The sequence below is a fragment of the Mustela nivalis genome (genome assembly GCF_964662115.1).
Source record: "Mustela nivalis genome assembly, chromosome: 6".
NCBI lineage: Eukaryota > Metazoa > Chordata > Mammalia > Carnivora > Mustelidae > Mustela > Mustela nivalis.
The window spans coordinates 28,339,231-28,361,846 of NC_139025.1; the positions used below are offsets into that span (position 1 = coordinate 28,339,231).

At 46.2% G+C, this 22,616-nt stretch overlaps 1 protein-coding gene across 17 annotated transcripts in view; it reads right to left on the reverse strand.

The window, feature by feature from the left end:
* FOXN3 (forkhead box N3) overlaps positions 1–22,616 on the reverse strand; it is a 400,355-nt gene that overhangs the window by 229,205 nt on the left and 148,534 nt on the right. Inside the window, exon 1 of one of the 17 annotated variants that reach the window (XM_082733892.1) lies at positions 14,127–14,764. The exons of 11 other annotated variants lie outside the window; for them this stretch is intronic. The gene's annotated coding sequence lies outside the window, so the exon portion shown is untranslated. Of the gene's footprint in view, positions 1–13,015; positions 13,271–14,126; positions 14,765–22,616 lie in introns of those variants that run through there. 5 more of the 17 variants (XM_082733902.1, XM_082733887.1, XM_082733889.1 and 2 more) reach the window with 5 other exon arrangements.

Here is a 22,616-nt window from a genome sequence, read left to right on the forward strand (position 1 = left end):
CCGGTAGGTAGGGCCTCTGGATGGGTGGGGGACGCTCAGCGCCGCGACCGACTTAGAAACCTCGAGAGAAACCCGGCCTTATCGCCTTCACATTTCGAGTTCTCGGGAACCCGACAGACAATTAGCAGGGCCACCCAGCGACCGGCGGCGCAGCCACCACTCCAAGTCTTTAGGCTCCTCCAAGGAAGGGCCACCCACTGCTAAAGCTGCCTTGGGAGAGGATGAGAGGAGAGTCCAACAGGACACCCTGGTGGTGACACAAATAAAAATAGGATTGCACCCCGCTTGCACAGAGCCAAATCTGCAGGTTCCTCCACAGAAGAAAAGCCCAACCCATCACCCCTACCCGAACCCACCTGGGCCTGTGGACCGGCCATTTTGAGCTGAGAAGGGAAGAAACAGCGGTGAACCCCCTCAGAAAGCCCTCTATTTTGCAGCACCTCATAATGGAGCCAAAAGGGGAGAAAAAACCCACAGGGCTCCTGAATTTTTCTTCCCCCCAAAAATAAACCCCAACTGATTTGGGAGTCATTCCTTTTAACAAAGCTTCCAAGTGAAGGGTGGCCGATCTTTAAAAACACTCACCCCAAGCGTTATTACTTACCCTTGGTCTGGCAAATCCCACCCAGGAGATGACTCCAAGGTGGAGGCCCAGGGGTGGCTGGCATTCATCCAGCCCCACCCTTCTTAATTACTGAGCACTTGACATGACCTACCCAAACTCACTAAGCAAAAGGTGTAAGGTGAGAGAGACAGCTCTGAAGCCTCACAGAGGTACTGGTGACATCAGCGATTGGACATCGGTCAAGTGTAGGTGGCACCCTCCTTCCGCCTATCTGTTGAGGGACTGAATCTCCCCGTCAAAGCAACCAAGGCCAGAGACCTTTGTCCAAGCCCCCTTGCCCACCCAGAGAGGAAGAAATACTCCCCTGCCATCCTTCCCACCCATCACCAGCTCCCAACTCTCCCCATGGCCAACAACACTCACACGGTACCTAGAAATTTCTTTCACACTAAGACAAGTGGCGTGTTAATTTTCACTCCAGTCCTTTCTTTGTCCTCAGAGTTCAAGCACACAGAATAGGTCATTCTTGAAATTCTCCGTGTGAGCTGTTTAGCCTCCAGTGTCCAAACCAGCCATGTAGGTGAACAACACCTTTAAAACAGGCATGCCTTGGGCCAGAGAAGCCCTGAGTAGAGGGTGGAGTATGGTGAGGTCAGCTGTCTTTTATGAGCCTGCCTCTCTTTCCTTCTGCATGTTTTCAGTTTCTTCCTTTCTCAAACATATAGACCTTCTCTAATTATGACTGGGTTACATCCCAGGAAGCCCATCATCCTAAACTGAAAATATCCAGGAGTCAAAAATGCATTTCATACATTTCATACACCTAACCCACCGCGTATCACAACTCAGCCTAGCCCACCTTGAACGTGCATAGAACACGTACATTAACCTGCAATTGCAAATTGCAAAATCACCGAACATACATGTTGGATATCTCATGAGGTAACTTACCAACTACTGTCCTGCAAGTGGAAAACAGAAGTTGTATGGGTACAGAATGGCTGCAGCCGAGCCGGTTGTTGGCCCAGTGATCCCATGGCTGTCTGGGAGCTGAGGCTTGCTGAAGCTGCCCAGCCTCCGGAGAGAGGATCGGACAGGATATCACTAAGTCAGGGAAAGATCCGAATTCCAAACGTGAAGTCTGGTGTCTACCAAATGTGTATCGCTTTTCACACCGTCATTAAGTCAAAAAATCGTATGTCAAACTATCATACGTCAGGGACCATCCGTATTCCTTAACCCCTCTCTCCCACTTATCCTGGGTGAGACGGCAGGAGGCATCAGCCTGACGAGGCAGTGGGGGGCCAGCACTGCCTAACATGGAGAGCGACCTACATGCATCTGCCTACCTGTCCGTCTGAACTGGGGGAATCCATTCGCACATTTGTTGAAAACCAGAGCAAGGTTTGGTGCAGCTCCTTTCCACCTTTAAATTCCACAGAACCACACCTCTGCAATAGATGCTCCCTGACCAAAGAGCGCAGGGGCCAAAGTCTTTGGGACAACTCCATGTTCAATACCCTTCCTGAACATTCAGAAGTTCCCTTGCCCCTGAGAAGTCTCCAAAAAGTCATTTTTTACAAACATGTTCAACAGCAGAATCCTGCGTGTGCCCTGGAACTCACTTTGGGCAACACTTACATCCTGGCTGGGGAGCGGCTGGGATGATTCCACAGCCCCTTCCAGGCCTGGGCCGGAGGCACATGCGTGTCTGCAGCGGGAAGACCTGGCCTCCCGCCCAGCCAGTCCCCAGTCGGTGTGGAACCTCAGGTTCCTCCTGTGTGCAGAGGAGTGCCTCTCCCCTTGACGACTTCTGCCATCTTCTCCAACATGCTCCCCTGCCCTGCACCGTGGAAGCCTCTCTCCCCATCCCTGGTTCTTTGGCTAATATGATTACTTACAGAATAGTTCAGTGTAGCGCCTCCGAGCCCCCATGACGCAGTAACACCTGAAGAGATGAGCAATAAGAGGCCACTGCAGGCTGGGGACCTTCGTGTATGAGAAGCAACCTGAGGCCGGCCTGCAAGCATGGTCTCCTGGATCCTTCAGGCTGACTCCAGTGAAGAGGACAAAGGAGTGGGAACCCAGGTCAGCCCGGGGCAGGCAGCACAGCTGGGCTTCTCAGAAGTGGGGAGTCATGTGGCAGTCCCTCCCTCCCCTTCCCTCTGAGACCACAATGTCTTTCCCGCTTCCCTCTACACATCTCCTCCCTATAGGTTGGCACTCTCTGCTCACTTAGGACCACCTGTGGCTGCCAACACCAAGGCCACAACTTCTGACTCTCCATACCCACCACCTACAGACTGCCTCTGCCTTCCATGCCATGGTCTACATCCTCAGGGAAATAACCCGATTGGCCTAGCCTGATTTAGGTGCCTTTTCCTTTCTTCCCTTTCCCTCCTGTCCACTGAGGCTAGGTGCATGAAGGAACCATCAGGAACACCAGGACGAGGGATGACTTTAGAAGGAGGATATCTAATGAAGACGAGTTGGTGTCTGACCTGTTACAAATGGGGAAGTCATGTTAAAGACCTGAGCTTTTCAATTAGGGACACCCAGGAAACCATACCTAATAGGTCAGAATCTTCTAGAATAGGTCCCAGGCATGCACATTTTGAGAAGGCACTACAGGAAGAGTTCATGTTCCAGGCAGGAGAAATGAATGGCACAAGAAAATGTATTAAATGTGGCTTGATCGTATTAGAAGATGCACTGGTTCCTCAAACAAATATTGACTCCCTACCAAGTACACAGCATTTTGTAAGTGCCAGAGATAAAAGGGTTTTGTTCCTTATGGAGCATGTGTGTTAGTGGGTAAGAGTGGAAACATAATATGACCAAACTCTTTAATGCTAAGGTGAGCAGTTTATAGGCACTAACGCAAAGGGTAAGAGGAAGTCATTGAGTATTTCTGAGCACAGAAGTTACACTATCAGAAATAGGCTTTTTTTAAAAAAATATTTTATTTATTTATTTGACAGAGATCACAAGTAAGCAGAGAGGCAGGCAGAGAAAGAGGGAAGAAGCAGGCTCCCTGCCGAGCAGAGAGCCCGAGGCGGGCCTCGATCCCAGGACCCTGAGATCATGACCTGAGCCGAAGGCAGAGGCTTTAACCCACTGAGCCACCCAGGTGCCCCCAGAAACAGGCTTTAAAAGACTGGCTTGGAACTAGTAGATAAATAAGTCCCAGAAACCTCATACACAGTTCAGTGATTATTAGCAAGAAAACTGTATTATAAACATCTAAACGGAGTGACTAGATTTTAATTGTTCTCAACACTGGAAGAAATGATAATAATGTAACACTAGAGAGATGTTAGTAAACGCGACAGGGGCAATCGTGGTCTAATATCAAATATATATGTTGTATACCTTGCACTCACACACAATATTGTATATCAAATGTATCTCAGTTTTTTAAAAAAGAAGAAGGGTTGTGGAGGTGCATGGGAGGCTCAGTTGGTTAAGCATCTGACTTCTGGTTTCGGCTCAGGTCAGGACAGGGTGGTGAGAGTGAGCCCTACGTGGGGCTCTTTACTGAGCACGCAGTCCGCTTCAGAGCCCTTCCTTCTGCCCCTCCCTGCCCCCCAAACTCATTTTCTCTCTCTCTCTCTCTCTTTCTCTAATAAATAAATAATTAAAAATAAAAAATAAATAAAAGAATGGTATTGTGGTTTCAAGATGAATTTGGGGGGAGGAAAAGAAAAAAAATGAAAAAAACCAAAGTTTTTCATTAGAACTACTGAGAAAGCAAGGCCACTATCCACATAAAAGGTAACAAGGACTTTTTTTGAATGGCTTTTAAAAAAATTATAAAATATGCTAAGATATCAAAATATCTTAGCCCTCTGAGCAGCAGAGTTATGGGGTAAATTTTTTGGCCTGCTTCTTTCACATGTGTCTATTATATTCCAAATTTTTGACCATAAGCACCATTACACCACATTACAGCAGTGGTTCTCAGCCTTGACTGTGCAGCAAAATGACCTGTATTAAAATTGCTGGCCCCCACCCCCAGTTTCTGATTCAATAGATTGGGGCTGTGGCCTGATAATTTACATCTCTAACAAGCTCCCAGGGACGCTGCTGCTGGTTGAGGGACCATACTTCGAGACCCAAGGACTACAGAAGAGTCAGCAAGACTGGAAAAAAATGACTGTATGAAAGCCTTCAAAGGAAAAACAAAGAGAGATTGTCAAGTATGAGAAAAGAAGGGACGATTATGATCAAAGAAAACCCCTGAATCACCGGTTGGACTAAGTGTCTTAGAGATAATATGTAAGAATGCTGTTGGTCATGGTAGAAAAGCTGCTCCCTTCCCTTGAGTGCAGAAGGAGGAGAAGACCCAGCATCACGTCTGGAAGGCCCTCCACTCTTGGAGACTTTTAAGGTTTGCTCCGGCATCTTGGCCCTTGCCTGCCATCCTCTCTTGGTTTTCCCCTTGTGCATTCTTGGTGTTTACATGACAGGTTCTGAAGGGTGTAGCCTGGGAAAAGGCTTCTTCAACTTTCTCCAGGAGGGAACAGAGCCAGGAGGCTTCTTTGAAGAAGGAAGGAGGCATGTGTGATAAGGGAAAAGACGGTCAAATGGGTGAGGTGAAGCTCACTCCCTCAGGTGCTCTCACCAAACTCCAGCTTCTCAAGTCTCCTGCTGGAGGAAACACAGAGACCCAGAACCTGTCAGCTCCTCTTTGAGCAGAAACACAAGTGTGAGGGAATCATCCAGAATCCAGATTTAATCAATGTCTTCAGTTGACAAGTATTTATGAAGCATCTAGCTGCTCCATGCCCAGGACTGCATGAAGGGGACCAGGAAGGAACCTGGAGAAACAGAAGGGGCAGCTCTTGCCCTCAAGGACCCAGGAGACTTGGGGAGAATTTACGAAGCGACTATACATAACACACACACACACACCAAAACACCGTGGCTGGAGGAGGTGTAGCCTGATGGCTGGCCGAACATCTGGGACCAGGTTCCGGATGTCCCTTAACCACTTACTAGCTGGGTAACCTTAGTCAACGTGCTTAACTTCTTTCTCTCCACCTAGTTTGCTCATCTTGAGAAAAGGTGGGTAAGGAGGTAGAATGCTAGCAAGGCCCTCTCATAGGGTTCTTTTTTTTTTTTTTTTTTTAAAGATTTTATTTATTTATTTGACAGAGAGAAAATTATTTATTTATTTGACAGACAGAGATCACAAGTAGGCAGAGAGGCAGGCAGAGAGAGAGGGAAGCAGGCTCCCTGCTGAGCAGAGAGCCCGATGCGGAACTCGATCCCAGGACCCTGAGATCATGACCTGAGCTGAAGGCAGCGGCTTAACCCACTGAGCCACCCAGGTGCCCCTCTCATAGGGTTCTGATGAAGATCAAATGAATTAGTATTAAAACACACATAGCCCTGGCACTCAGCACCACTTTTGTTAAGTAGATAAATTAAAAGGAAAATATGGATATAGTTGACTGCATACCAATTTAAAATTTGTGTGTAGGGCCAAGGTCCTATAAATCAAGCAGAAAGATAGATTAAAAAATGAGGAAGTGGGGCACCTGGATGGCTCAGTGGGTTAAGCCACTGCCTTCAGCTCAGGTCATGATCTCAGGGTCCTGGGATTGGGCCCCACATCGGGCTTTCTGCTCAGCGGGGAGCCTGCATCCCCCTCTCTCTCTGCCTGCCTCTCTCCCTACTTGTGATCTTTCTCTCTCTGTCAAATAAATAAATAAAATCTTTTTTAAAAAATGAAGATTTGCCATATGTAGGAAAAGGGGTTAATAATTTAAATTTAGAACACTAACAACTCAATGAGAGGGGGAAAAAAAAAAAAGTATCGCCCTAATGAGAAAAGGGGTAAATTCACCAAAAGAGAAAGAAAAATGATGACTATACCCACCTCATTAAAAAACAAGAAATGTAAATTCAAACAATTATGATACCTCATTTCATCTAACAGATTGACACAGACTGAAAAGGACGAACCACATCACTGTTGTCCAGGGTTCAGGAAGAAGTTGACTTGGTACAGCTGTTCAAGGACAACTTCGTGAACCCAGCCACACACCCTAATTTTCCAACTTCTAGGAATTTGTCCTAGGGAGTTTCTCTCACAAGACCATTAACTTGCCCAACAGACTGATGACCCCCATGATCCAGTGATCCGCTGGGTTTCCTACAGTTACCAGCACCTGACACACACAGAGGATACTCAGTCAGTACTTACTGGAAACGTGCACCAGAATATGCAACATTGTATCTAGGAGGGTTTGCTGGGGCACTGTTTAAAATCACGAAAACTCAGGGGGTGCCTGGGTGGCTCAGTTGTTAAGCCTTCAGCTCAGGTCATGATCCCAGGGTCCTGGGATCCAGCCCCTCATCTGGCTCTCTCCTCAGCGGGAGGCCTGCTTCTCCCTCTCCTACTCCCCCTGTTTGTATTCCCTCTCTCACTGTGTCTCTCTCTGTATAAATAAATAAAATCTTTAAAAAATAATAATAAAATAAAATCACAAAAACTCAACAGACCTGTACCCCTGGGGAAAAAAATATATGTTTATAAAAAATTAAAAAAAAATTAAAAATAGGAAAAAAAATAAAATAAAACAAAAAAAATCACAAAAACTCAGAAACTGCTTCAGTGAGAGGCTGCAGGCATATTATGTGCTGTGGCCCACGCTGGCCCCATGCTCCCTTTGTTCCCTCCCATTTGGATTTTCGGGTCATTTTCAGTGAAGCCCTCCTTATTCAGAATCATTTTCACGTTCTCCTATCCTAGATGTGTGAATCAATTTGCAAACATTTCATAAAGAAAGAGTGGGGGGGGGGAATAAACGCATTGGAGAAGCAAGTTTAAGTATCTTGTGATCTTTTCAATCAGAAGTAACAAAATGATTCCTTTCTGAAAAGGCTGGTGCTCTGAGCAAACAGGAGAATCGCCAAGTATAACACACATTGTACCTTGTGTTATGGTGTCTACTGACTGGTTGTAAGAAGGCTTTCAATTGATAGGTTTTTAGTATCAAACTTTCTATACAAACTCCTACACAGGTCCAAAGATAAGGGAAAATACTCTTGAATTAAGAATTTATGGGGGAGATAAAAAATATAAAATAAAAAAATAAAATAAAAAATAAAAAAATAATAAAAATTAAAAAAGAATTTGTGGGGGAGGGCGAAGATTTACTCCCTCTTTTCAGATTGATCTCTAACAATTTGTGCTTATAAAAGACCAGATGTGGTTATATCTTATTATATATTTTTTCCAAATCTGATAGAAAAATCTGTGCCCAGCTGAGGCACTCCATGTGGCCAGAATTACTTCTGCTTTTCCCACCTTCCGAGGGGTCCTCCGGGCAGTCAGAAGCCTGCTCTAAAAAAGGCAGAGCTCTGAGCTCCCACTCTGAGCTCCCGGACCCCATTTATCTATAGTGGAATGTCATTCCTTGGGGAAGTTATGTTCTATGAAGTCTCCACAAACAAGGAATTAGCAAACATTGAACTACTGCTCCCAGGGGAAACACAGAGTCAGGTTCCTGCGAGCTGCTGGTGACAGCATTTTTGTTAACTGATGAATATATAACCATGTTTTACTGTATTTCCACCTAAAGACACCTTATTTAATATATACCGTTGATTCCTTAACACTGAACTCACGGCCAGCAGTTCTGTAACTCATGTCTGAATCAAGATTCTCTAACAAGGCTTCTGCATATTCTCCACAAGGCAGTAAGCCTTCGTGGGCTCAGCAACACGGAACACTTCACACTAGGACTGGGTGCCATTTATTTTATTAAGATTTTATTTATTTATTTATTTATTTGTTTATTTATTTGACAGAGAGAGACACAGCGAGAAAGGGAACACAAGCAGGGGGAGTGGAAGAGGGAGAAGCAGGCTTCCTGCCAATCAGGGATTCTGATACGGGGCTCCATCTCAGGACCCTGGGATCACGACTTGAGCCAAAGGCAGACGCTTAATGGCTGAGCCACCCAGGTGCTCCTTTATTTATTTATTTACTTACTTAAAGATTTTTATTTATTTGACAGAGAGAGATCACAAGTGGGCAGAGAGGCAGGTAGTGAGAGAGGAGAAGGCAGGCTCCCTGCTGAGCAGAAAGCCCGATGTGGGGCTTGATCCCAGGACTCTGGGATCCTTACCTGAGCTGAGCCGAAGGCATAGGCTTAACCCACTGAGCCACCCAGGCGCCCTTTCTTTATTTATTTTTTAAGATTTTGTTTATTTGAGGGGCACCTGGGTAACTCAGTGGGCTAAAGCCTCTGCCTTCGGCTCAGGTCATGATCCCAGGGTCCTGGGATCAAGCCCAGCATCAGGCTCTCTGCTCAGAGGGGAGCCTGCCTCCTCCTCTCTCACTGCCTGCCTCTCTGCCTACTTGTGATCTCTCTCTGTCAAATAAATAAATTAAATCTTTAAGAAAAAAACTTTAAAGATTTTGTTTATTTGAAAGGGAGAGGACGAGAGAGACAGACAGAGAGAGAGTGCATACGTGAGCAGGGGGAGGGAGAAGCAGAGAGCCTGAGCCAAAGGCAGATGCTTAACCAACGGAGCCACCCAGGTGCCCCATGGTGCCGTTTTAAACAGGAAAATCACCAATAAAAAAGCACAAAAAGCGGAGTACAGAACAGACCACAGGACGGACACTTGTTTATGGTATGAGAACTGAAACTTGTTTGCACCAGAACGTCGCCCTATTAGATCTAAGCTGGGAATGTGTGCATTAGGCAATTCAAATTTTTGGCCACTCTGCACATGTCGACAAATGGCCCTAAAAGCACAACGAGTATTTATTAATTGGAGGGTTACAAATAATTTTTAGCAAGTACATGAATCTGCAACTATGGAATACATGAATAATGGCCGACCAGATTTAACAAACACTTACACAGTACTTACTTGGTGCCAGACCACATCCTTACGCTTGGCAAATATTCACTCATTTTGGCCTCACAGTGACCATGGGAGGAGGGTACTATTATTATGCCCCCATTATACATGAGGAACCTGAAGCACAGAGAGGTTTAGCCACCTGCCTAAGGACACACAGCTCATAAGTGATAAGGCTGGGATTTGAAACCCTACGCCTTGGCTCCAGAGTTTGGAGCCGTGTTCCAGGTAGGAACCAAGAGGAGCTTCCGATCAATCCAGAGTATCTGAATTCTTCTTGGAGAACCCCTGGAGGTCAAGGACATGAAGGAAAGGAGTGGTGGGGTTCAAGAGAGGAAAAACCATGAGCAGCAAATAAGGGAGAAGGAAGGAAAAAAGGGACTTTTAACCTGAATGAAAAGGTACCACTTGCAAAGAGCCAGAGTTCAGCTTCTATGTCATAATCAATATGGCATGGTGTACCTTTGTAATAAAAAATAAATCAACTAGATACTGAGCATCAAACAAATTGTAAGTGCCTTGAGAGGCAAGGACCCTGCCTTCTACTTCTCTTCTGCTCATAGCATGCGGCTCAGCGGTAATCAAAAATATCGATCGCTTAAGCGAAAAAAAAAATGCTTCTTTTTATTGCTCTCTCAAGCTGGCATCTAATAACTACACAGATTAGTCAAAGAAAAGTAGCATCATCAACCTTCTCCTCCTCCAAAGTTCTGAAGAGCTCTTATTGTTTTCCTCCGTTCACCGAGTACACCAAGTACCACGGTCTCGTGGGTTTCAGTTGCTAAGTCTGCCAAAGTGTGAACCATGCCAAGAAGGAACTTCTCTCGTTTTACTTTTGCAGAAGGATGTGAAAGAGGACAATCAATTCTTCTCTTGAAGACTGTCTTTTTGAAACAAAAGTAAAAACTGCAAATTCAACGGTGTCTCTGGGAAACATTGCATAGATTAAGATATTGCCAATATTATTTCCCTGCTGTACCAAATTCCTTTTGGGGAATTAGCAACTTTTCAATTTATTACGACTGCCAAAGCTGAAGTCTGTTATACTCTATCAGATAGTGCAGTTCACCGACACTCTCTGCTTTGAAACCCTCACTCCTTTCCCAAATAGCCTCTCATGTGCCTTTAATATTTTTGATTCAGGGGCAAGCAAAACGTGCCCGTAAATTGTGAGGCACGAGTGCATGCTGAGCGCTCAGCTTCACGAGGGGTGGGGGCTGAGAAGGAGGAGGCCAAATGGACCGCTGTCTTTCTGGGGGTGCACCAGTAACACCTAATTCCCTCAAGCCCGAAGACACGTGACTGTCACTGGCTTCAAAGATCTGGCCCCCAAACAACCAGGCATCCTTTTTAAGTTGGCATTTCTTCCAGAGAGGAATACTGAGCATCTTTCCTACATGCCTCACACCGTGCTAGGCCAGCTGTCTAACAATATGGATCCCGGAAGGGGGTGCTGCCCACGTTGGTGATGGCAGCCATTAGTGCCTGTTGCTCATAGCAAACGTCAAAGAGCCCGCAGGACAGAGGTCCAGGCCATTGGCTGAGACACCCGGGCAGGCTTCCATGCCCCTTGAGTGCCAGCAGAGGCTACCCGAGGACCAAGGTGGGCATGCCATACCGTCCTGGACTTCCGGACGGAGTCCGGTCCCAGGGAGTGGACGTCAGAGCTCTCCGGAGGCTGCCCAGGCCAGGTTCAAAGGGAGGGATGAACCTCACGACATCCGTTCCAAAGAAATCCCACCTGCCACTGGCATGCCCAGGCTCGTCTTCCTCACATACCAGCCTCCCAGGCAAGTCTCCAAAAGCACGGTGCGCAGGCAGCTGCAACAGTTTGCTTTCTCTCAATGCTTTGGACCAGGAAGACGCGGAGTTGAGGAAGAAGGCACGGTCAACCCCCATGATCTGGACCCCCCCAGTTGGCTGTGATCCTGAAAGGTCATCTTATCCATCCCTCTGCAGGAAAAGCATGGCTTTCCTTGGCCCTGGAAATCTGGCCTGGCAGATTTTCTGAAGTAAGTCTCTTCATCCACACCCATCCCCATCATACTGACGTTCAGGACTGTCAAAATGCAAACCCTGGAGGGCAGAGGTGGAACCATCCTTCACCCTCTACACTCCAGCGACAGTCCCCTGGCCGGCAATGCCTGCCACCATGTGAGCGCTGGCTCAGCCCCCGCACAAGGACTCCCCAGCTTGCTGGATGAATAACTTGAATATCAAACCGAGCACAAAGAGAATAATACACAGCAGTTGCTGGAAAAAGCTCTCTCCATCCACTTCATTCTCTGTGGCAGACGCAACTGAAAGATTTTTTTTTTTAAATCCATGAAAAACTTCTCATTTAAGCTGGGGGTGCAAAAGGCATCTGAAATGTGAGAGTCCCCGGACCAGCCCGGGGATAGAAAGGAAAGGTTTCAATGAAATACAAAAGCAACGCAGACCTGAAGGGGAGCAGGCTGCCCGACGACAAGGCAGCCAACTGCCAAACTGTCATTCTGCTCGGCGGCTGAACAGAAGGCTCGAGTAATGACAACCACAAAACTCATTTAAAGTCTGAAAAGGTGACTAATGAGCTCATTCATGCTGGCTATAAATTATTCACTACAACACTGATCCCACTCAAGACAAACAGTAAAGTAAACTTTAAACATCGCCAGCCTCCGAAGTCGAACGAGTTAGGTCTGCAAAACTTTTCCCAGTGAGAGGGCTACTCGTCTCTCCCTTGTCTATTGTCACATTCATTCTTCTGTTTACTTTTTTTTACTGCCTTTAATCAAGTTTAAGCAGACACAGCTGGTACACATTTATTTCTCTGTTGAGTCTTTTTTTTTTTCCATTAGTTATTATGAGCAATCATGATGCTCTAAAAATAGCAGCAAATTATATTCTCTAGAAATTGAAGGCTGACCTTAAAATGAAGCCCAGGTCTTCGGAAAGAATATTCATATGCACATTTGGGTGAGTGACAGCCCCGCACAAAGGCGAAACACAAGTGCAGAGCATTTTCTACTCTTTGAGAGGTTTTTCAATTTGCTTCCAAATTTCCTTTGGCTCTGGTGGAAAAGGGTTGGTTGCTTCAAAACCCTACAACACAGAACCTGCTTCCAGGGGTCACATTTTGGTGAAGAATTTCATGAACACTCGCCATCTTAACAAAATCAAAGTTCTCCAAAAAAAAAAAAAAATATATATATATATATAATATAATAAATAAATAAAAATAATAAAAAATTTAAAAATTAAAAAAATCAAAGTTCTCTGATTTTGTCATGATGGACAAACCCGGCGACAGATTTGCTGAAAACCCACCATGTTGCTGAGGGCTCCCCTCTGCTCAGTTTCCTGTTTAATATTAAAGATAGAATTGCAGCTCTTCTGTTTTTCTAGACCACACTCTTTGCTACTCCTGTCACTCCGGAAAGCATTATGACTGCAGAGAAGGAGTCTCCTGTTTTTCAAACCTTTTTTTCATCTCAGTGGCTATTTCCAAGACAGAGGCAGAGTGAAGAGTTTCCGACCTGCCCTAGTAGATCTTTTAAAAATAGTCCCCAAATAAGTACTTACATTAGCTCTTGGTCAGATCGCTGAACATTCTGTATTTTTAAACTGCTTTGAATACTTTGAAAAGGAGCCACAGAAAAGCCACAGAAAACGCTCATATTCAAATCCCTCCAGATGGAGGTTCTGACTAACCAAAAGTGAAAGCACAGAGGTCTGAGGCTGAGTTGTACCCTGTGCACACCTCGAGATTACAGGGAAAAAAAAAAAATGAATGGTCCGGGGCTTGGGGAATCTTGCATAACGTATGAGAAATAATGCACAGAAGGCAAATCGAGACAAGGGCTTTAACTTCAACCCCAGACTGGGCCAAGCTCCGTCTCCATTTTAGGAAAATCTTTCACAATGTTTTCACAGTTTCTTGCACATGAACTAAAGGCTTGTCCAGCCATTTCTGTCGTCTGAAATGCAAAGCAATTTTTCTTTTAAGTAGAGAAAGAAGAGTCCTGCAATATTTATAGCAAAGTACTTTGCCTCCTACCGACGCAATCTGGTTGGTCTTCACGTGTTTGGCATGATTTTTTAATCCACGTTTCTGTATCTACTCAGAAGCCATTCTCTTGGTCCTTGGTGCAGTGTTGCTCTGGGGTTGTTTTTGTTGTTGTTGTTGTCTTAATCAAACAACGTGCAAAACCCCAATTCCAACCAAAGACATGGATAAACCTAAAATGGTATCCTAGGGGAGGCTCGGCTGTTCTATATCCCTCCACGAACTCAATTCCTGTCAGCTCTCTGGTACAAAGGTGTGGACAAAGTATTGCTTGGAAATCTAGCCACATGTTGGTAACGTGTCTGCCAGACGGAGCTTGCCTCTCCTTCATGGGTGGGAAACATGGCTGGTTCCCAGCTGCTACACACACACACACACACACACACACACACACACAGAGGGACGGCCCTAGTCTCTATCTTCCCCCTGAGGGAGGACCAAAGGTAATGTTAATTCTGCCTGCAGATGTTCAAGGCACCTGCCCAGCGACAGCCAAAACAGTGAACACGAACTACCCAATTACGGCAACCCTGAGAGTGATAAAACATACATAGTGCCCAAAGCTCCCCCGTGCTTCCTACTCGCTTGGAGCTTTGCCAGCATTATTTATTTCTTCCTTCCACTCACCTTTAGGAGGGACGGAGGCGCGGTCATCCTCTTACAGACGAGGACACTGGGCTGAAAGAAATTAAGGCATCTGCCAGCGGTGCTTGTTGCGGTGAGCTGGAAAGGCGAGTCCCTGCGCGGTTGGGGCCCGCAGAGCACACTCCCTGCACCGCTGCGTTCTCTAACCTCTTCATCCTCTCTGTGCCTAATTTCCAAGATCACAGAAATGTACCTTGCTGTTTGCAATCTACCTCCTGGGCTTCTCCGTCAGAGATTTTTGGGGGATTGTTTGATCTGGGTTTTGCATAGCATTTTGCATAATGGGCCACTAACCATGATGCCCCCTTCTCTCTATGCCCAGGTGCAGCTCCTGACGCTTGCAGAGAACATGGACACCATTCATGGAACAGACAAGCATATCTACGAATTCTAAAATATCCAGGGCAAAGGTGGTACAACAGCGCTGTGCTCCTATCTGAATCAGAAAGCATGACGATTATGAAAACAACAACAACAAATAACCCACAGCAGTGACGGCTCCAGGGGCCAGGACTGAAACTCCAAGTCTCTCCCCACCTTCCATTTGGGTGGACCCTCAGAAGGAACAAGCTGCTACTGAGGGGCCCATTACACAACTCAAAGAACAATCTACCCTCCCCAGGCCAACAAATGAACCTTTCTCCAATTGCTACAACCCCTGGGATGGAGCTCTGGTAGTTTCACTTCCAGCTAACGCCTCCATTTCACCAGAAACCATTTTCGAACTGTGTCTTTTGCCCTTTGCACACTGAGCTAGCTAGTTATTGCCTGCCAGTTTAGAAACACGACTGACCACCACACCAGAACTATCTTCCAAAAGCTGAAGTACAGAGAAGTAGATCGAGGCACAGACCATCCTTTGCCAACTCTATAAATACATTCCAAAATCAAGTCGCCATGAAAATCTACTGACTGTACTACCAATCAGATTAACCTTTTCCCCCAGATCCTGGACAGAAGGATGAGACCCCCTACAGACTCCCTACAGAGGCACCCCTGTGCCCTACAGGTGCTTGGAGTCTCCGCACAGTCCCGGGCACTGGCGAAGTGGAGGAAACAGGCTCCAGCAGCTCACTCCCATCTCCAGCACCTGCAGCATCTTCACGTTTGGGTACCAAGGCCGAGGGGTTCATTCCGTCATGAACCACCTCCATATGCTTCCTTGAAAGCTCATCTGGTGCCACAACTGGACACCCGTCTCAAGGCTATAGCCAAAGACTTTGGAAGAAGTGGATGAAGGAGAAAGTTGAGGTCTGTGGTTTCAGCTATCCCAAGGATCTGATTCCACTGCCATTTAAAGTCCCTCTGGCTTCTGCCAACAGCACCTCCCTCTAGATCTGAATTCAACCTCTCAGCTTCCTTGTGATGCCAGCATCACAGCAAAGCCTCCAATGCTTATGCTAAGCCCTGCGCAGACCTTCCTGGATCTACTGCGAATGAACCACCAACTTGCATTTGCTATGCAGATATGCTTCCTAAGTCAGGGGCTTCCTAAATCAGAGCAGGTTTCATGAACCACATTCCAGGGCTCCTCCCTCACATCCTCCATGGCTCATTTTTCTAGATCAAAATCTACAACTCATGAGTAGGAAGAAAGTCACTTAAGGCTGACTGCCCTGACTTATCATTTAATCTACACAGAGCTATTTATTTACTAATTACATTCTGGGCCTGACAGCACTGGCCAGAAAAGATTTGTTTATTCATTACCAAAACCAATTAATGTAAACAGAAAATAAAATCTTAAAGGTTACTCTTGGGAAGGACTTTACTAATGGTGTCGGATGAGCCCCTAATTAAATGAGGCAAATGAAGCCCGAAGAAGCAAAGGGATTTAGGGCACATGGGTAGCTTCCTTGCCACTGTTCAACGGCACTCCAAAATTCCAGTCCTGTGGTGTGAATGGGACTGACCCCGTGGGTCGGCTTCTATAGCGAAGGATGAGCATTAAAGAAAGAGCGGGCAGGTCCAGCTAGGACCCACTGCCCAGGCTACTACATGTCCTCTGTCATGTAGATGCGTGAAATGGCTCTTCTGTCATTTGCAACCAAAAGCTTCCCAACAGATAACCGTGCAGAGTCAGTAGCAATGCCAATTTCTTGACTCCCCGTACACAGATATTTCTGCCACAGGAGAGTCTTTAACATAGCAGAATAGAAAGCCATATTTTGACAAATTCAGGGGCTGAACTTGGTAAGAATCAAAAGATTTGGAGGAAATACAGGAAACTAAAGACTGTCATTGTGCTCTTTAAACATATGGCTTCATGTGTAACTGTGGCTACATTAATAGAGTATTACTGATGACTGAAGAATCCATGAATGGAGATTAACTGTAGAGAATTCATGGTTAATGAGAGAGGACCACTCTATTTTTTAAATATAGTATGTATGTATGTATGTATGTATGTATTTTTGAGCAAGAGCAAGCCCAAGAAGGTAGGAGGGCAAAGATGGAGAGAGAAAGAATCTCAAGCAGGCTCCATGTCCAGTGCAGAGCCTGACATGGGGCTTGATCCCAGAACCCCAAGATCATGACCTGAGCCGAAATTACGAGTCAATTAACCAACTGAGTGACACAGGCACCCTGAGGACTATTCTATTTATAACTTGAGAACAAAACCTAACTCCCACTTCAGTCTCAGAGTTGGTCCTAAAGCCGGGCTCATCCCTACCTCCTGGAGGGACAATGTCCCAGTTTTGTATTTCCAAGCGCCCAGCTCCAAATCAGGTGCCGATGGAGGGATGATGCAGGTCTCGACAGCTAAGTCTACTGAGTAGTTACTAGATGAAGACACCGTACTGTGTCTTATCTGCTTTATGTCACTGAATGCTCCCCGGCGATCAACGTGAGGTAGACTGATCAGAGTAGACAATTAACATGTGTTAATGATACGGAAGAAGTGACCATCAGGCACACGGAACTCGTGTAAGATTAAATTTATTGTCAATGAGAACACATTCTTTAGTAATCCTAAAACTATAAAATTAAAAAAGATGAGTATCAATAGACGTAATAATCAGACAGGATCCAGTTAACATTTATAAAGAAGGATACTTTGCCAGCAGATCCTGGGGCTTAAAGCATCCGCACCCCTCGCTCACGTGGCCCCTTCCGTGGGCCTGGGAACCCCAGCCACGTGTGGAATGAGCACCTTCAGTATTTAAGCTTAGTCATCACACAGAAACACTTAAATGTCCTGAAGCCCTATGGCTCATATATGAAAAAAACCTGAGAAAGGTTCCCCGACATCTGACAATAATCCGAAAGATTTACATGTCTTTACCAATAACTGCTTGTAGAGCAAACAAACTTTTTCTCCTAAGCCATCAAGAATGGAAAACAAGCCCCAACCAACCATGCTAGAGGAATGAATGAATTATCTTGCTGTTCTCTTGAGAGAAAATGGCATTCTAAAATCGCTGTCATAGGAAGAAGTGGTCAAAGAGCACACAGCCCAAAAAAATGTAGGAAAAGAAAGTAATGCAGACATATGTGAAATAGCTAATTGGTAATAATATTTGTGTTATTTTCTGGATTTTGTGATTCGGATGTCTACTTTGAAATACATATATATTATTTTCTTTCATCCTGTGAAATAAATGCTCATTCGTAAACCTGGTTTTATGTTTGCAATTTTACATTATTTTACATTTTTTCTTGGCGATGGCTACCAAATCGAATAGGCCTATGGCCAGACGGCCTGCATCCACTCTCCGTGAGCCTGCTATGAGTCTGGTCACTGCTTTCTGCAGACTCACAGTTGGCTAGGGGCTCTGTGAGGCAGGTGCTGTTATCCCATTTTACAGATGAGGGATCTGGGCCTCAAGCAGGTTAGAATGACTTACCGAAGGTTACCCAGCTGAGAAGCGGCAAACTGAACCCAGTTGTCTGATCCATAGGGCATCTAGCACCACCTTGCCAGTCCTGCTTCTTGGCCTGCCCACCCCCACTAAGAAAGAAAGGAAAGGGCTACCCTTCTGTGACCCAGGAGCGCCTTCCTGGCCTCTGGCTGCTGCACAGCTTCCCGGCAGGGCTGGGGAAGGAGGGGCTACCTCACGCCCGTGGAGCAGATGGAGCTCTATTTCAGTTCCTGGCAGAGCAGAGGGTTTAATCTTTGACAGGGGACCACAGTGGGACTCTACAATGGGTCACCTTGGGGACACAACCTCTTGGTCAGTGACCAGTCGTCCCCTTTGATGGCATTTATGGTTCAGGGGATGCTGATTAGGCTGTAGCAAGACAGGTATGGTGACACGGGGTCCATGTCTATACCTCAGTGAGAGCTGAAAGCTACGGGCTGGAGGGAGGGACCCCAGGGGAGGAGAGGGAGCCGTCTGACCACAGAAAAGGAAGCCCAGACCTGAGTGTGAAGGCACATCTGCAGCCTCAGCTCCCCTTCCTCCCCAACCCTAGGACGTTAGTCCTCAGGGCCCCATCCCAGCATCCAACCTCCTGTCCCCATCAATTTAGAAGGATCTCATCATTAGCATAATGCTTCCTGGGGGACAAACGCCTCACTGACTCAAGTTTTCTGTCTAAAGAACCTGATCCCTCCTGTGAGGCCTGCGCCCCACCTACCTGAACCCCTTGTGTCAGTCTTCCCTGGACTCAGGACAGGAAGGACCCACTATGTTTCTTTCCCATTCAATCTCTGTTCAAAATGATGACCCTGGGGGGCCCCCGGCTTGCTCAGTCGGTAGAGTGTGCAACTCTTGATCCTGGGGCCAGGCATCTGAGCCCCGTGTTGGGTGTAGAGATTACTTTTAAAAAAAGGTGAAACTATAAGGCGGTGTGTACTTTACCTTCTTGGGGCAATGAGGAGCCCAGGGGACCAGTGGAACACAAGACCTTGGACTTCACCTTTAAAATAGTGTTACTGGTCATTATCATCATCGGTGCTTAACTCTCAGGGTCTCCACTCTGCCCTACTCTCCCCAACAGTTAGAACAGAAAGGGCCATCCTTCTGCAAGATTGGGGTAGACATACACAAAATCCCAGAGAGAGAAACCCACTTCCCAACCTCAGAGTGAACTGTGCTAATGAATGGGAAGAACTAAAGCGTCCTGCTGAAAAGGAGGGAGCGGTGGAAGGGGGCATAAGGGCAGACCACTGGAGGAGCCTGCGCATTCCTCAAAGGTGAGGCCTCTTCCAAGACCCACTCTGCACCCTGGCAGCATGAACCCTGGAGTCTCAGTAACAATAGGAGCTAGTTACTTGGTGGGGGTAGGTCCCCCGATGTGGCCAGCTGACATTCCCAACAGCACTCAATAATCAAATCACCCCATCTTCCCTTCTGATTCCCAAGCTCACCAAACCCCTTCAGTAGTATCTCTCACTGTCGATTAATACACAAGCCTGGGGTGCCTGGGTGGCTCAGTCGATCTAAGTGATGCCTTCGGCTCAGGTCATGATCCCAGGGTCCTGGAATCAAGCCTGGCAACCAGCTCCCAGCTCAGTGGGGAGTCTGCTTCTCCCTCTCCCTCAGCCTTCCCTCTGCTTGTGCTAGCTCTCTCACTCGCTCTCAAATAAATCAATAAAATGTTTAATTTTATTTTTTAAAAGATTTTATTTATTTATTCACAAGAGAGAGAGGCAGAGGGAGAAGCAGGCTCCCCCATGAGCAGGGAGCCCAGCGCACGACTCGATCCCAGGATCCCGGGACCACGACCTGAGTGAAGGCAGACGCTTAACCATCTGAGCCACCCAGGAACCCATAAATAAAATATTTAAAAAAAAATAATCCAAGAACCTTCTGATTTGCTCCACCTGTCCTGCGAGCTCAGCTAACCCGTACACTCTGGGGAAACAGGTGTGCTCCCCAGGGCTGAAGACAGTTCACGAAAGTGACATCACACAAGGGCTCTCCTTCATTTGGCCCCATACTCCTGGCAGCCACCAGGCCCTCCTGGGACACGACTATCTTCTGTACAAGCCACACGGGCAGAGTCCTACCCAACAGAGAGCAAGTGTGAGAAATCTTTGCCGAGTAAGGACGGCATCAGTCTGCTCTGGGAAGGGACAGATCCAATACAAGTACTTCTGGCTGTGGCAAAGTCCACTTCAAAGATTTGACAGCACAGACACTGACATTGGAACAATACAGAGAATACAGAAAAGATTAGCATGGCCCCTGATCAAGGATGAAGTATTCCGTATTTGTATGTTAACTAACTGGAATTAAAATAAAAACAAACCAACTGACTAAATAAAAGACAGAGGCAGGCGGAGTACCAGGCAGGATGTGGGCGAGTCATCTCACCTTTGAGTGCCTTCCTGTCCTCACCTGTGAAATGGGGATATAACACTGCCGACTTCCCAGGGCTGACCGAGGATCAAATAATTGGCATATGTAAAGCACCCCACAGACACGCAGGGCACCGGCTAAATCCCTGCAAGGTTTACTATTATTATGCAGAAAATAAAGAGAATTATAATAGAAGGAGAGGTGAGAGCCAACTTAAAGAAAGATTTCCTCACAATTTACATTAACTGCCTAAAACCGGGGTGTTTTCTCCCAAGCATAAAGATTTAAACATTTCCTCCTTTTCTTTCTTTGTAGTTTAAGGATCAAGTGGCCACTGAAATTCTACTATACTTGGGGGTAGGAAGGCAAAGTGCGGACCACTACACCAGGCACTTGAAACTCGTGTAACAGGGTGTGCTAACTATACTTCAGAAAAAAATTCTTTAAAGAAACTATTGAAATTCTTTCCTGGAATTAATTAGGATTTTCTGCTATTTTCCAGAATGCCTTGAAGACTGTGGAAAAACGTGTGTGTGTGTGTTCTCGGTTCGGGATCTCATGCCGTCTCTGCTAAAAACGCGCGCGCGTGTGTGTGTGTGTGTGTGTGTTTTCTTGGTTCTGGATCTCATGCTGTCTCTGTTGAAAAAAAGGGCAAAGAGTCCTCCCCCACAGAACAGCAGAACCAAATAAGCTGTTTGTCGGCGGGGGGGGGGGGGGCCCTGCCTTGGGAGTATGTGCGTGTTCTTAGGATGAAGTCACGGGGGTAAGCTGAACACACAGTTATTTTATAGGCTTTTCCCCCAAAAAACCTACCTGTTCCTTTCAGGAGAAAGGTATCAGTCATTCCTAGGAACAATTCCCTCCACGCACATGAAGCGCTCCACCCTGCCACCAATTAAAAACTGGATGATAACAGGCCCCGGGAGCTCACTGTAACACCTTTGTCATAACTATGACGTTTCTTGGGGTCCACATTCAGATGTGAGAAATGGGACAGCCTGTGGATTACAGGTGTAAACTTTGGGCATAAGGGAATACTTGGATGGGGAGATCCCCCTTGGCTGGTTAGTTAAGGGGGTTATGTACCCCAAATGCTGAGAGTGTCCCCCGTACATTCTCCTTGAGACCAACACCCGTGTTCAAGGAATGACAAGCTGTCTACTGCTCATTAGGCACATAGTCTATTGCTTGAACATACACAACTTCCCAAATTATCCTAAGCAGCCAGCCTTCCCAGCCATGGCCATTAAGTCACATGTTAGCCTCTACACAATGGCGGGTCCTGCTCAGAATTCAAACCGAAAAGTTCTAATGCCTAAACTTGACTTTCCAGCTTGATATGAGGAAGAGAGAGAGGGGAACCTTCTATAGTAGGGGGTCAGCAAACTAGCACCTACAGGCCAAATCCAGGCCACTGCCTGTTTTTGCAAATAAAATATTATTGGCACACAGCCACACCCCTTAGATTACGCAGTTCTTGTGGCTGCTTTCCCATCCCAGGACCAGAGCTGAGCAGTTGCAACAGAAACCACATAGCCTGCAGAGTCTAAAATATTTACTATCCGGCCCTTTAGAGAAAAAAGAGAGGATGACAAAAGCCACCAGAATATTTACAGAAGTTCCTGATGACCTATGACTCATGGTTTAAATGGAACAGTGGCCCTAATAAGTTAGCAGGAGGAAATGTGGGTTCAAGTACTCGTTCTACCAACAGGCTCAGCTTTGTGAGGTCATACAAGTATTTTCACCTCTGGCTTCCATTTCATTCATATAATAGGATTAGTCATGGGTGGCAAGTGCATGACAAATAATTAGGTAATACTCCCAACATATGCATTTTGAACACACGACAAGAAGAATTACTGTTTGTTTTCTGAAGGGTGAGAGGTCCTGTCTTGGTATAGCAGTATTCTGTGGTTAGCAGTTCAGTTGGGTGCTTCTGGAACCCCATGATATGCAATGCACGGAGCTGGTCTAACCCCATAGGGCATGTGGCTCAAACGGCAGATAGTAAGTGATAGGGTAGTCCAGGTCAGTCCCGGGCTGGGAGAGAGTCAAGGAAGGTTTACTCATTTTTTTAAAAAAGGAAAATGTGAATAGTGCCCTAAAGAAAGCGTAGGACTTCAGAAAAAGGAAAAGGGAAGGGAGAACTTTCTTCTTGGTTCTTTCCCGCACTGAGCAGTAAAGCGCATACTCAAAGTGAGAAAGGTCAAAGGCATATTCA